We start from the raw sequence: 15,269 nt of genomic DNA on the forward strand, positions 1-15,269 counted from the left end.
TCTGGCTTGGACAGAAACCACAAACATAGATACAGCAACCACCACAGGGTGATATATGATCAGTTTATCTTATTAGCCAGCTAAAACTTGCTTGCCGTGCACTCTAACACGCCAGGGTACACTGCAGCATGCCTGCTGAAAGCACATACATTAATAGCAAAAATGTGCAGAACAAACTTAGTAGAAACATGATCTCTCCCTCTATCGTTCTATTCCTCGCTCTCTTTCTCTGTCTCTTTTTCTCGAACTCGCACACTTTCTGCAAGTCTGTGCAGAGACTTGATGAGGAAATTAAATAAACCATTTCTTTTTTCTTTTTTTTCCCTTGCTGTCCTCCATCTCCGTCTTTTTGCTGCTTACTCACAGTCTAACCAATTTCTCCTTTCTGTCTGTCTTAAATAAAGCAAATGTGTGTGTGTGTGTTTGTGTGTATGTGTGTCATTCCCGCAAGGCAGCAGATCTGACTCAGCAGACACGCAAGCCCTCTTCTCCCCTCTAGTCATTACCAAGCTGCTAGTATTTAAAAGTGATGACTGACTTTCAGCTGCTCATAAAAAAATGTCTATTATTAAAAAGCCCAGGGTCCCAGAGGTGGCAAATGATTGTGCTTGTATCAGAAGGGAGGTGTTTTTCCCTTTCATTTCGATTTTTGTCATGGCAGGTGTTTTGTGAATCAATGGTTATGACATGAATGTTATTATTATTTATTGCAACAGGAGTTTTTTTTTTGCAGACTGGCATTGTAGGAAATGGTTACCACCAAGGAGAGTAATAAATTGATGAATTAGTCTATGCAGTGTAGGCTGGCACTGTCTTCTTTTTTTCAGGGCTTTTTGACCATTCCATTTCCCCGCTTTTTGCTCTGCAGTTACAGTATATTGAAATGGAAGTGTGACATTTACATAAATTTCCATATAGTATGCATCACTCCTATGTGCAAGTGAGAAAAATGTAGCATAAAAAAACTGAGCAGTTTTGCTATTGTGTTTTGCGCAGTTGGTTAGTGACAGAATATTTGTTCTGTCATATTGACATTAGGATGTGAACACATCTCTCAGAACCTACATGATGTGAAAGAGTCTCGGTGAGAACTGAGATTAACTGTCAGATTCAATCACACATTTAGTCACTATTATAGCCAAATATCTTCCCTTTTAGGGGGCATGGTGGCTTAGTGGTTAGCACGTTCGCCTCACACCTCCAGGGTCGGGGTTCGATTCCCGCCTCCGCCTTGTGTGTGTGGAGTTTGCATGTTCTCCCCGTGCCTCGGGGGTTTCCTCCAGGTACTCCGGTTTCCTCCCCCGGTCCAAAGACATGCATGGTAGGTTGATTGGCATCTCTGGAAAATTGCCCGTAGTGTGTGAGTGAATGAGAGTGTGTGTGCCCTGTGATGGGTTGGCACTCCGTCCAGGGTGTATCCTGCCTCAATGCCCGATGACGCCTGAGATAGGCACATTCTCCCCGTGACCCGAGGTAGATCGGATAAGCGGTAGAAAATGAGTGAGTGAGTATCATCCCTTTTATTCTTAATTTTCCATTTCTTCTTCAGTCTTTCCTGCAAATTTCATGATATTCATGTCGAACATAAGTACAGATATAATACAAAGTAATTACATATGTGTCTTCACTGGCAGTAGTTTACAAGAAGCATGCAATTTCAAAATGGAAAAGATCTATTTTTAAGAGAATCTATTTTGAAATAGAATAAAATACGTGTTTTTCAGACTCTGGGTTTATGTATACATTTTACAGCCATTCTACCATTCACTCTACTGTATTAGAGAACAATGTCATCTATCAAATAGAAATGAGCTATTCTATACCATCAGGATCTGTAGCAGAAACACAGTGATTGATGGACTGTTATGGGCTAGTATTGGTGTAAGTGTTAGTGGCCTGGTATGCACTGCTCTAGAAAGAGGGAAATAGTCAAATAGTGTGTGTGGAGTTTGCAGGTCCTCCTCATACTTCAGAGGTCTCCTTGGAGTTCTCTAGTTCCCTCCACCAGTCCAAAGACATGCATTGTAGGCTGATCTCTAAGGCCATGTTCACACTGCAGGTAAAAGTGGCACAAATTCGATTTTTTTGGGATCAAGTGACCAGGTCAGACTGCTTCAGGAGTAGTGTGAACACTCAAATCTGGGCCACTTCCATATGTGGTCCTGAATCAGACCCAAATCTGATTTTTTCCAATGTGGCCGCAGTGTGAACAACCAAGGTGGATTTGATGCGACTTTTACGTCAATCTACATCGACATTCGTCACAATTATGCGCCGGTGAAAACGTGACTTTTAACGTGTGTGTGTGTTAAGAGTGTTATATAAAGATGTTACGTGAACCAGCTCATAATGTTTGCATTGAATACATCACATTATAGCATTACATGATATGTTTGCTTGCACCAGATGATACAATACTTCCTCCATAACCTCGCCAACTTTTTAGCGCAACGGCGTGCTGCGTGTGACGTCATTGTTATTGTTCGTTTGTGCATGCGGGTCCGTTCGAAACAGCAAACAGTTCACATCTGGTATCTGATATAGGCCACATTTTAAAATTTAATGTGAACAGCCAAACATAAAATCAGATCTAAGCAAAATATCCAAATTGAGCATTAAGACTTGCAGTGTGAACGTGGCCTAACTTGCCTGTAGTGTCTAAATGGGTGTGTGAGAGTGTGTGATTGTGCTCTGCAATAGACTAGCAACCTGTCTGGGGTGAACCATGCCTTGTGCCGTAAGTCTGCTAGGATAGGCTCCAGGATTTTCTGCAACAAGAACGTGGAGGGATGGAGTCAAATAGCTAATATGATGAGATGACATGTGAAATGATTGAAAGATTGGATGAAAAGGTAACGTTTGAAATTTATTTGGCTGCATTAGGGATATTGATTAAAATTAATCAAAAAAGAATTATCATGGAAAAACAATGAATAAAAGTAGTGTACAAAATTACACATTTAAATTTGATTTGCAAAAAAAATGTTGTGAAAATATGCTAGCAAGGAAATTTCCCCATAACTCTGATACTTAAAATAGTCCTTCTGTATGCTATTATCATTCATGTTTTACCGGTAGGTCTAATTCAGATTCTTAACAAAGTTGCCACATATCGATCAAAAGCTTTTAAATCAAATCATATCGTATCGTGTTGCATCATAGCAGATTCAGTGGTTATCAAATATCGAATTGTTACCTTAAAAATAGATATTGTTGTGTATCCTGTGGAAGAGGTATACATTAATACAACTAGTAATAAAAGTATTCTTCACTGGCTCCTGATTAAATTGAATTTGTACATGATTACCTTCAATAACAAATCCGCCCAACACCACCACCTATCTCTGCTTGCTCTCCTCTCAATTACAACTCAATACTATTGATATTATTAACTAAAGATTTAGTATGTTTGCCAATAATTAGTATGTTTCTTCATTAGTATTTAATATATTTAGTATGGTAAGTAAGTTTATTTTATCATTACGCAAAATTTCTACTGAGTCTGAAGACCAACATGTCAAAAATTGAGTGCTGGTACTTATTTATTTATTTTTACTACAAGCACTGCATACAACAGCAGGATTTCTTAGCTTGTAAATGTCATTATCTATAAAATAATCAGTGTCATTCTTGCTACTGTCAATCATTATCATTTTTTCCTTTCTGTATCTCATTCTGAAAAAAGTGTGAACCAAAACAAACTGAATTCATTTGTTTCTTGATTTAATAGAGTAGAGATGTAACAGCAAAATGTAACAGCAACAACCCTTTGTTTTAAGGGCATCATGCCATAAAGAGGTTGGGAAGTAGGTGTGGTGGAGGTTTTAAAGCCTGGTGAATAAAAATCTTGGAATTCAGGGTCGTTTATGGTCAAGTGGAGAATTAGAGAGACTGACTGACTGATGGGTTTGCAAATTACGGGGTGGGGATATTGGGTCCACTGTATGAAAAGATAGATGGACAATAATAGATGGAAAATATAAATAAATAAAGCCTCTTGGCTTCATCTAGTGATCAAATGCTGCCAAGAAAGGCTCGGTTTTGAGGAGCCATTCAGCTAAATCTACTACCTAATTTGAGCAGATACTTCAGATTCTGTCTGATTGTCTAACGTCACCTTTTAAAGTCTCATTTCTAGTGGCTCACCTCCTAGCATAAAGGTTTAACTGATTTAGTCTGTAGGCTGTAGGGCCTTTCGATTTCCATGATGAAGACAACATGGATGGAATCATCAGCTGAGATGTGTGTATATAAATTCCATGTCTCAAAAGATGTAAGTACGTTTTAGAAATGAGTGGAGTTTGGATTTATATGAATGAAAAAGCTGTAGCTGTGAGGAAATGACAATTACAGTATATTTGTTCACATAACCACAAAAATGCACTGCCCTGTGTCACAAATAGAATATCTATGATTTATGAATTTATGATCATGCAATTATCTACAGTAATTCTCACTTTTTCTCAGATGCACAGAATGGCACATTGTTTTCCTGTGTAATCTCCCAATAAGACTTTATTTCAGGTTTCTTCCTTCTGTCACCGGATTGCACAGTTAGAACAAGTGCGAATGTAGGTTTTTACCTGTAAGTCACAAAAAAATGAGCAGCTCTTCCATTTTATACTGCTGATAGCAGGCCAACAAGACATCAGTATATTTTGTGCTGTTGTTGGGAGAAAAATCTACGGTACGGTAATTTTGACAGCTTTGTCTCCCTCACTTCATATCTATCTACTGTATCTCTCTCTCTCTCTCATATATATATATATATATATATATATATATATATATATATATATATATATATATATATATATATATATATATATATATATCACGTATTCTGCATTATAATTTTCTTCCGTCCTACTTTTTGCTTTCAACAATAACCCAATCTTTCCTTCTTTCTTTCTCTCTATTTTTCCTTCCTGACTGCATAGAGACCTGACTTGATGAGGCAGCTTTGCCCCTGCATCTTTTACAAATCAAGTACTGCGGATGTCATTCATACACCAATCACGTCTAAAAAAAAAAAAATAAAAAAAAATAAATGAGGAGTGAAGAAAAGACTGGGGGATGTCATTAATTTTCTGTCAGCATCCTTAATGTTTGCTCCCTGAATTTACTTATATTTGCTTATTCATTTTTTAAGGTCATTTAAAACAAAATTTAGCTTGGCATTCCATTATTCTGCATACACACATACATACACAGAATGTAAAGAGGAGAAGAGAAAATAAAAGAGAAACAGTGTGTGTGTGTGTGTGTGTGTGTGTGTGTGTGTGTGTGTGTGTGTGTGTGTGTGTGTGTGTGTGTGTGTGTGTGTGTGTGTGCATGTGTGTGCGTTAATCATAAGAAAGAGAAGCGTATTTAATTGACATTCTGGACAGATCCTTTGACAGAACTGATTATGACCTGTAAAAATATATATCCACCTCCCTCTCTTTCTGACTTACACACACACACACACACACACACACACACACACACACACACACACACACACACACACACACACACACACTAATCTGTAGTCTAATGAGTCTCAGTTCAAACCACATGCCTACTCCTGCCTGAAGCTTGCACATCTCTTACTTGCTGTGCCTCAGCACCACTCACTAAAAGAAATAAACAAACATGCATTAGTTGGGTGTTTCTATTAATTCCTCACTTCTGTTTTGCATTCACTGGTAACACAGGCATGGGGAATACGCATTCAAAAACTGCTCTACATATTTTTGAGTTTGAAACAACATTAACATTTAGTAAGCACTGAAGTTTATTTTTTAGTGTAGGAGATAATGAAAAACGGTGTCTTTGGTACAGTATAAGAAGCATGCACAGGCAAAAGCTGTTGTAATGCTGTTCCCATGAGTGATGTACCTCTGGAGTACTAGGCTTGTTTGTGTGAGTGCCTTAGTCTTGTGGGACCTATCTTGGCTGTTTTTTTTAAAGGAACAGTGTTAGGAACAGGAGGCCGGAGTGAAGGTGCTCTTTCTGGTAGCACAACAGATTAAAGTCTTGGACAGACACTGGAGACATCATTAGTGGACCAAGGCAGCTCTCTGGCTATGGGCTAACTTCTGTGAACAAGGAGAAACCACTACAAATCCTCCAGAGCAAAACCTCTACAGTAGCATCACATAGCAACTTTAAATCCACAGAGAGATCTCAGGCTCACTGTATTCTCCATTCAGTTTCGTTATTGTAACTCTTCAAATACTATTATACTTACAGATATATAGACAGTGCATTGCAACTAACGTTGAACAGTGCACACTGACATTCGTAATAAGCACTTCATCCCTACATGTCTTTACTCAGCAGTTGTTACTGCACTGGATTTTAAATTGAGCTTTTTGTTCAGCTGGTTTAGTAAGTTGAGTAGGACAGGTCTCATGCCACCGAGCAAAAGAAGCATGTCTAGGTTACAAAATTGAAAAGATGCCCTTAGCTATAAGATGATAAGTATTACAGGATTCCGCAAAGAAGAACAAGGTCAACAACAGGGCACAGTGATGCTAATTGGGCTGACAAGCAAGCACGTGTTAATGTTTTTAAGGTAATTTTTCATGGCTCATTGGAAGCAATTAGCAAAGCATTCACAGTAGTCATAATAGTAACAGCCCCCTTTTAGTGTCTCCATATCAACAAAGAAAAGTTTCATGAATTTCTTTTGGAATTCATTGTGCATTAAACTGAGCAGTATTTCCTTCTTTCTTTTTTTACATTTTTTAAAATTTTTTGTTGGGTAATAATATCCGCTACAGTACATAATCACTTCATGCTTAGCTTGTCTTTTAGATTAGCAGTTTTTGAGATTTTCTGATTAACCTTGAAAGCTTTGATCGAAAGACAGACATGTAACTTTAGTTGTGGTTATAGAAAAAGTGAACAGAAGCACAAAATGATATTTAGAACAACAAATTAGATTTACTGAGGTCCAGAATCTTTGACTCTTGTCAATTGTATTATGAAAATCACAACAACAAAATGGAAAAATAGCATATGGACGGTTTAAATCGGTCAAAACCAGAGAAAGAGAATACAAAAACAAGAATATCAAAGCTTGACAGGACCAGAAGCCTGGGAAAATTTGGAGACCTGAAAATCACGGGAAATCAATAGGCTTATTGATGTAAAGCCACAGAACAAAGGAACTGAGTATAGTGGCAACCATGTCTTGTCGGCTGCATTGGTAAAGAGCCTGTGAAGAAATGTGACATGACACCGAGGTTCAAATTGCTTTCACATGCTTCATTCAGAATAAATGCAGTATATGTTAATGCTAATGCTAACCACAGGAACAACACACTGAGAAAAAAAGGATAATTCTGTAAAAAGAGAGAGCTTACATTTCTTGGCACATCATTTAAAAGAGACAGGAGGTGTGTTTAATGGGTGTGTCTCATTTCTTCTGTCACACTCAGCTTAGAATGTTATGTAAGAAACAAACCACAAAAGACTGTGATGTTGTAGGAAAATAATCCATGTCAGGGTGGTGTGTTATACCCCAAAGTGATCTTAGTTATTGTTGCCACACACTAGGATGTTGAGTATTTTCCAATAAAGCTTAAAACATGTTATACTTCATGTACCACAACAACCTGTTGAGTATTATTATTCGCTTTTTGAGTTCCCAGTTCAATTTCAGATACAGAGCAGATTTTCAGGGAATGCAAAAAAAAAATAGCTGTATGTTCTATTTTTGCACTATGAAAAAATTGTTTTCGTATATCCTCGTTATTTATTGTCATGAATCCATATTCAATAAATGCTTTGTTTGAGCACATTTCAGTTCATTTTCTTGAGTTATTATTGTTCCACTGAGTCAGTCACTCAATGTTGTCAAGGCTATGCTAGTGCATCGTGATAGTCAGGAATGTGATCGAAGTCTAATATAATAAATTTGCTTAATTATGTTGGCTTTGTAGAAGCCAACATTCTGTTTTCCTATTTAAGCTTAGACAAAAATTTATCAAGAGTAACTCCTCCTAGGGCTTTCGAGCCACATGCACCAAATTCAGATATGTTGTAGACCCTGGTCTGAAGTTTGTTGCTATTACTTCTCTAAGCGACCCGAGTTACAGTACTTCCGGTACCGGGTCTCAAATTGGCCTTTTTTCCACATAGACTCCCATTATAAAATTTGGAGGTTTATAACTCGGCAAGCTTTCGAACTATCAACACCAAACTCGGCCAGCTCTAGGGTGATACTCTGAACAAAGTTTTAAATTGGTGTACCGACTGGCCTTTCGGTTGTCCCACAGCCCCAAAATCAAAAAAACTTTTTACAACATGGACATGTGACATATCAAAACACTCAGAACAATGATGGGAAGTTCCTCACGGGTATTCTGATGATGTCACGTGATGTCACATGAAAAAAAGTAATTAGCACAACATTTACATGAGACATATCAAAACACTCAGCCCAATGTAGGGAACTTCCTCAAGAGTATTTGGATGACGTCACATGCTCATCTCCACTTACTTCCAAATGTTTTCGCACCCTAGCTTTCTGTCTACTTGCTTCCAAAAGTAACACTAACCCTTATGTCCATTCGCCTCCAAAAAGCACCGGCCTTTGCGAATACTTCCAACATCAAAGTTTGTTGCGACAAACCTTACAAATCTAGTTGATAAATGTGGTTTGTAGCAGGGAAATTTAAGCTTGTGAAGCTTTTAGAATTGTCTTTATTTCTGCATAAATATGATTTTCACATAGTAGACAATTCCTAAAAGTAGACAAAAAGAACTGAAAAATTAAACAAATGAGCTTATATATTATATTTTATCGTTTATTTACTGATCAAATGATACAAGATTATCATATCTGTGTGTGGCAAATGTATTTACATCAGTATCTGGTGTGAGTCTCTTGAGCAACCACAACTAAATATTTCAGGTAACTATTGATCAGACATGCACATCGGCTTGGAGGAATTTTAGCTCATTCCTCAGTACAGAATCAGCAGTTTGCTCACATCAGTTTCCTTACGTAGGCAACATTTCTACTGGATTATGTTCAGGTTTTTGCCATGGCTATTCCACAATATTCATTCTTTTGTTGAATGTGTGTAAATGGTTGTTTTATTGCTGCATGGTCCACTTTCTCTTGAGTTTCAGTTCACAGACATGTGTCTGTTTCCTGACATTTTACTTTCAAATTTGCTTGTATAATTCAGAATTAATTCTCCTATAAATCATGGCAAGCCCCCTTGCCTAGATGCAGCAAATCTGGCCCAAGCCATCCATGATACTACCACCACCATGTTGCACAGGTGGTATAAGGTTTGGAAAGCAGTGTGTCACTTTCTCCAATCATAATGCTGTGTTCTGGTTTGTGTCCACAAAACAATTTTCCCCAAGAGTTTGCTGATGGTGGACTCAGGAACATTAACATTAGCCAATATTAGAGAGACCTTTAGTTGCTCAGCAGTTATCCCACATTCCTTTATGACATTGGAGTATTGCATGTCTTATTTTTTTAGGTTGACTACTTGGAATGAGAGTTAGAAAGGTCTTGAATTTCCATCTGTGCACATCTGTCTGAATTTGGATTGGTGGACTCCAAACTTTTAAGAGATGGATTTGTAATCGTTTGAAGCCTGAGGAGCATCAACAACTCTTTGTTCACTATTATGTCGTTTTGAAGACTATGACAGATCCCTGTTCTTTAAATAAAACAGGACACTCAATCACACATGACTGAAAGCATCTGACACTAATTTGCCTTCAATTAATTGCTAATCCTAGACTTTCACATATTTTGCGACTCACAGACATGTAATAGTGGTGATGATTTCCTCTAAATTATGAAAGCATCTAGAGCCATTCAATGATGTTGGTGTATGCAGTTGCATATTATTATATTATAATTGCAAATTATTTAAACAATTTTAAAATGATGCACATTTAATTCATATTCTTTCTTATAGAGCACGTTTTATTTTTACTCCTAAGTGTTAATTGAATTATTAACTAACAAACATGCACTTACTTAATCTGGTTTTTAATAATGCATGAATTCCTAGGAGTCACATCATAGTTAAGTTTAGCTCTTTATTAGTTCTTGAGTAGTACATATGAGTCTGCAATGTCTTAACTAATCTTTAGTTCATAACCAATTAGGTATTAATGCATGATTATTCATGTAATGTTAATGTAAATGTTACCTAAATACGAAACATGTTACCGATATGTTGTCCTGTACAGTAAATATAGCGTTGCATTCTGTTTAAAAAATACAGTACACTACAGTACATAAGCATAATGTACATAAATATAAATGCAAATCAAGTGGCTCCATGTGTGGTTCAAACCCTAACTTGGAAGTTTTATATCAGCAGAATGTATGCATATCACATCATCAAATAAAAATGTATAACAAATTGTCAGCAAGTACAACACTTTGTCATCTAAATGAATAGAAAGGATATTTCATAGATGGCTGATGTCTTACTAAAATGAAATATATAACTTTAATAATTTACAGTAGCAATCTTCTAGCAAACATCTAGACATGATGCTAATTGAGGATTCTCGTACAGAGAAAATCACATACTACACCAATCATACTACCTCACACCCTGACATCAGCCTTTCTTTCATCCTTTAATCATCCTGCACTGCTTTTTACAAAAACTATGCAATGCTTATGAATGTGCTATGAAGCCCCATAGTTTATAGCTATATACAACTTTATATAATTAAAGACTTATCAAAAAATGTTAGATATTGTCATTGTGGAAAAACCCCACATGTTTAATAAGATTTTTTAACAAGAGAAAGATAGTATTACTCAATCAATCAGATTGCAGCATGCATAATCCACTGCAATCAGTAAAGACACATAACAACAAATAATATTCCTAAAAAAGGGGGGGTTGAGTAGCAAAGATGGTTTAAAATGGTTCTGGTTATCAGGGCTGTGGTGCTCCTAACTGCTACATTATGTATGCTGCCATTCAAACGGTGGTGCAGGAAATGCAACAGAGCGGCTGTGTTAGCAGAGCAGGAAATGAGAGGTGTGGATGGGATGGAAGGGGTGCATTTATATCATAACTGCATGTCCGGACTCCTTCTGCGGTCATTGTTTTTGTATTTGATTCAGGTTGCAGAGCAGGTAATTACTGTTGCTCAGTGTAATACATGGTGTTCTCAGGTAATGCTGAGGCAATGCCACATCAGGGTTTTGTTTTCTCCTGCAGCGGGTAAGATTACAGCTAGGGGGTAAAACGAGCTGATCCCAGAGCAATAATTAAAAGCTATTGTATCTGTTACACATATGCCCTATAAGTGGAAAGGGAGATTTGTGCAGTAGTTGGTGAACGCTGTAAGAGTCTTATGCTCTGTAGAGGATCATCACTGCTATAAAAATCTTTTTCACTGACTGTTTCAGTGTGATATTGTGTAACATATTCGAAATTCATTACATATAGATGTCCTACAGAAGGAATATAAAGAATTAGTATTAATTAGTATTATTAATATTGTGTTCAAGAAAGCAAGATACTTTAAATGTGTTTTACAATTATACAGTAGCCTGCCAGGTATTCTGGAAAAATCCTAACCGTCCTGACAGGTTATACTTTACTTCATAGCATTCTCTGTTGACAGCAAAACATACAGTATTATTATTGTAACTATATTTCTAATTACACACAACTGTTTCAAATCACCAGTTTACTACATTTACACACCTCAGACCTTATCGCAAAGTACACTTATTAGGAACACTGTATTACGCAAACTACTAATGCTGGCTTGTAGGGGTAAATATGCTGGTTTAAAATCTTAATAGATAATAACATCTGCTAAATGAATAAATGTCACTGTATTCACCTCACTCTTGTGGGTAAAGGAGCAGAGCCCTGGGTCCGAGTCACTCAGAACATGTACTAATACTACAATAAGATTGGAATAGAAACAGATGGAGAATTAAAGCATGATGAGATTAAATTACTGGTGTTTATTATTAGTGCGTCTTTCTACATTCAATAAGGAGGATCAGTGTCAGTCATGAAAGGAATCATGTGCCATCCAATGATTTTTGTGTACACAGCTGCATATGGCAGATAATATAAGCAATTTTAAATGATACAATTCATATTCATTCTCAGAGAGCACTCATTCATTCACTCATTTTCTACTGCTTATCCGAACTTCTCGGGTCATGGGGAGCCTTTGCCTATCTCAGGCGTCATCGGGCATCGAGGTAGGATACACCCTGGACGGAGTGCCAACCCATCGCAGGGCACACACACACTCTCATTCACTCACGCAATGACACACTACGGACAATTTTCCAGAGATGCCAATCAACCTACCATGCATGTCTTTGGACCGGGGGAGGAAACCGGAGTACCCGGAGGAAACCCCCGAGGCACGGGAGAACATGCAAACTCCACACACACGAGGCGGGAATCGAACCCCCAACCCTGGAGGTGTGAGGCGAACGTGCTAACCACTAAGCCTCTCAGAGAGCATGTTCAATTAATTTTACCCCTACATTAACTTGGCATTTACAACGTTATCCCATAATACATTAACTAACATATATTTAGGCTGATTTCTATTCATGCATGAATTCATTAGACTCATGTCTATAGGGATAGATATATAGTATATAAAATAATTATAATTAATATTTTAATGTAATTATAAATGTAATTAATATTTAAAAATTAATTTTAAACTTTAAATGTATGTATTCATTTATTTAATTTTTCTTCTTATTTTTTCTTCTTCTTCTTCTTCTTCTTCTTCTTCTTCTTCTTCTTATTATTATTATTATTATTATTATTATTATTATTATTATATATGTATATTTATGATTATTTTTTCTTTCTCTCTTCTGTTTCCATACTGGGAACATGGGAATAAGTGCTATATAAAAAAATTCATTTGAATCTGAAATGTCATAATTAAAGTTAGCTCTTCATTATTTAATAAAACACTGTAATATACTGTTAAATAAAATGCTGTAATATACTGTTACAATATACAACATATAGTTCTGTAGAAGTAGTATTGCATTCTATTTAAAAAAAAAAATACTTCACATTACCTTACTTCAGATAAATGCTATCTGGCAACCTTTCTCAGTTTATTTTTGTAGCATGTAAGTGTTGTAAATGAGCGTGTGGATGGATGTCAGTGTGCATGTGTATGCGTTTATGTGTAATTGATAGTGACTTGCGGTTAAGGATGGTGGCCAGTGGGCCTGCAGATGCAAGTGTTTTGCGACTCTCCCTCGTAAACACTATGACCTCAAAAAGCCCTTTTTATAGTGTACTGTATTTCCTGTTAATTGTAAGATCCCTTAACAAGACACTTGATGTCAAATGTGACTGCCATATTCAAAGACTTCACAGGATTAAGGTGACTGTGTTATGGTGAACAGATGTGCTATAGCAATGTGCTACATGCTCACTTCCACACTGTGGGCAGGTTTAAGTGCCACATGTGAGTGCTTTAATCCACCCTTTATCCAGTGCTCAGAAAAATGGAAATGTGTGTTATCTATAGTGAAATACCCTTCACCTGCCCAACAGAGCTCTGCAATACATATTCATTGAGTTCATTAATTATATGTGCAGAACTTTATGTCACCTTGCTGAGGGAAAGAGACTCTGTGAATCAGATTGAAGTAAGTGGACCTTGTCACCTTCTTCATGCATATTTAACTAAGACCTACTTCAGCTACAGAGAGGAGACACTCGCTCCCTGTTCTGACTGCCTTCAGAGAGTTTGACAACAAAAAAAAAGAAAGTGTGTGCAGGCCGTTCCTTTCTCAGCCTGTCCTGTCTGAGTATTCCTAATAGGAAGCTCTTTGATGAGTCCTTTCTGATCTATTCTGTGTGGAAAGATACTTGAGTAAATTTGTGAGAAAATGAATGGGACACTGGGAAGATTATGCACACACACACACACACACACACACACACACACACACACACACACACACACACACACACACACACACACGCACACACTCACACTCCCAAGCGCACACACAGGTTTGATTATGGCTCTGGGTGAAGGTCACTCAGTGATGTATGTTGCATTCCTAATGTATGCGCAGGGCTTTACATCTGTTACTCTGCTAACATTCATAGGAAGAGATTAGATGCAGCTGTGTGTCTGTGTGCATCTGGATATGTGTGTGTGTGTGTGTGTGTGTGTGTGTGTGTGTGTTGAATTAGACCTGAAATCATTTCTATGTTGTTGTTTAGGGGTCAGGAAGCTGTGTGTTTATATGTATGTTTGTATGTATGTATACATGTGTGTTGTGTTCAATCAGTCTCATTGCTGTTCTTTTTTATTACAGTGTAGAAGAGCTGCGTAAAGTGGATGAGGCTGCACACAGGTTGCACACAGACTGCTGTCATTCTCCATCAGGTAAGCTGATTCCTTTCATAATTTAACAGGTGCCTTGCCACATATTCCTCTCTTTCCTTAAAGTAGCACTCCAGTGTTGTTTTTCCAGCTTAATCTTTATCTATTGCTGTTGTAGTGTCTATACCAATAACACAGACTAGAATTTTTATTTAATACACTTTCCAGAGAATAGAAGATCAGTTTAAATCACTGGTATTCTACCTGTCGATTGCAGTCTACCAGTCAGTTATAAGCACCCATGTGTTGTTCAAGATCTAAACAGATTTCAGCATAAAATTAAAAAAAAAAAGCACGAGTGCAATCAAAAATATTTGCTGGTTGGGCTTTTGTTAAATATTCATTCATTCATTCATTTTCTATCGCTTATCCGAACTTCTCGGGTCACGGGGAGACCCTATCTCAGGCGTCATCGGGCATCAAGGCAGGATACACCCTGGACGGAGTGCCAACCCATCACAGGGCACACACACTTTGTTAAGTATAAGACACTATATTTTATTTCATGGTGTATAATAATGGGCACGGAGCAGCCCAGGGAATACAAGACTTAACGACACCTGAACCGGCTGTTAAGCTATGTAGCTGACTAACACCATCTCCATATGTGCACTGCTAATGAGTGAACTCTGTTCAGAAAACCATGGCTGAACAACGAAAAAAGGAGAAAATGGAAGAACTAATTTGCTTTTACTGTGGTGAAAGAAAAACTGTCTGCTTGATATGTCACCAGACTTTAACGTTGTTGAAAAGGGATAATTAGGAGCTCCATCACACCACTAACAATCTGAAATTGAAATTCATTCAAGACTCATTCCCGCCCAAAAGCAAAATACAAGAGAAAAGAAGCTCAGCAATCACTTTTC

The 15,269-nt window shown here is 37.3% G+C and overlaps 1 protein-coding gene across 2 annotated transcripts in view; it reads left to right on the forward strand.

The window, feature by feature from the left end:
• sulf2b (sulfatase 2b) overlaps positions 1–15,269 on the forward strand; it is a 133,073-nt gene that overhangs the window by 21,010 nt on the left and 96,794 nt on the right. For both annotated transcript variants that reach the window (XM_027144768.2, XM_027144769.2), the window contains exon 2: positions 14,336–14,406. The gene's annotated coding sequence lies outside the window, so the exon portion shown is untranslated. The remainder of the gene's footprint in view (positions 1–14,335; positions 14,407–15,269) is intronic.

This window comes from Tachysurus fulvidraco, chromosome 23 (assembly GCF_022655615.1).
Source record: "Tachysurus fulvidraco isolate hzauxx_2018 chromosome 23, HZAU_PFXX_2.0, whole genome shotgun sequence".
Taxonomy (NCBI): Eukaryota; Metazoa; Chordata; class Actinopteri; order Siluriformes; family Bagridae; genus Tachysurus; species Tachysurus fulvidraco.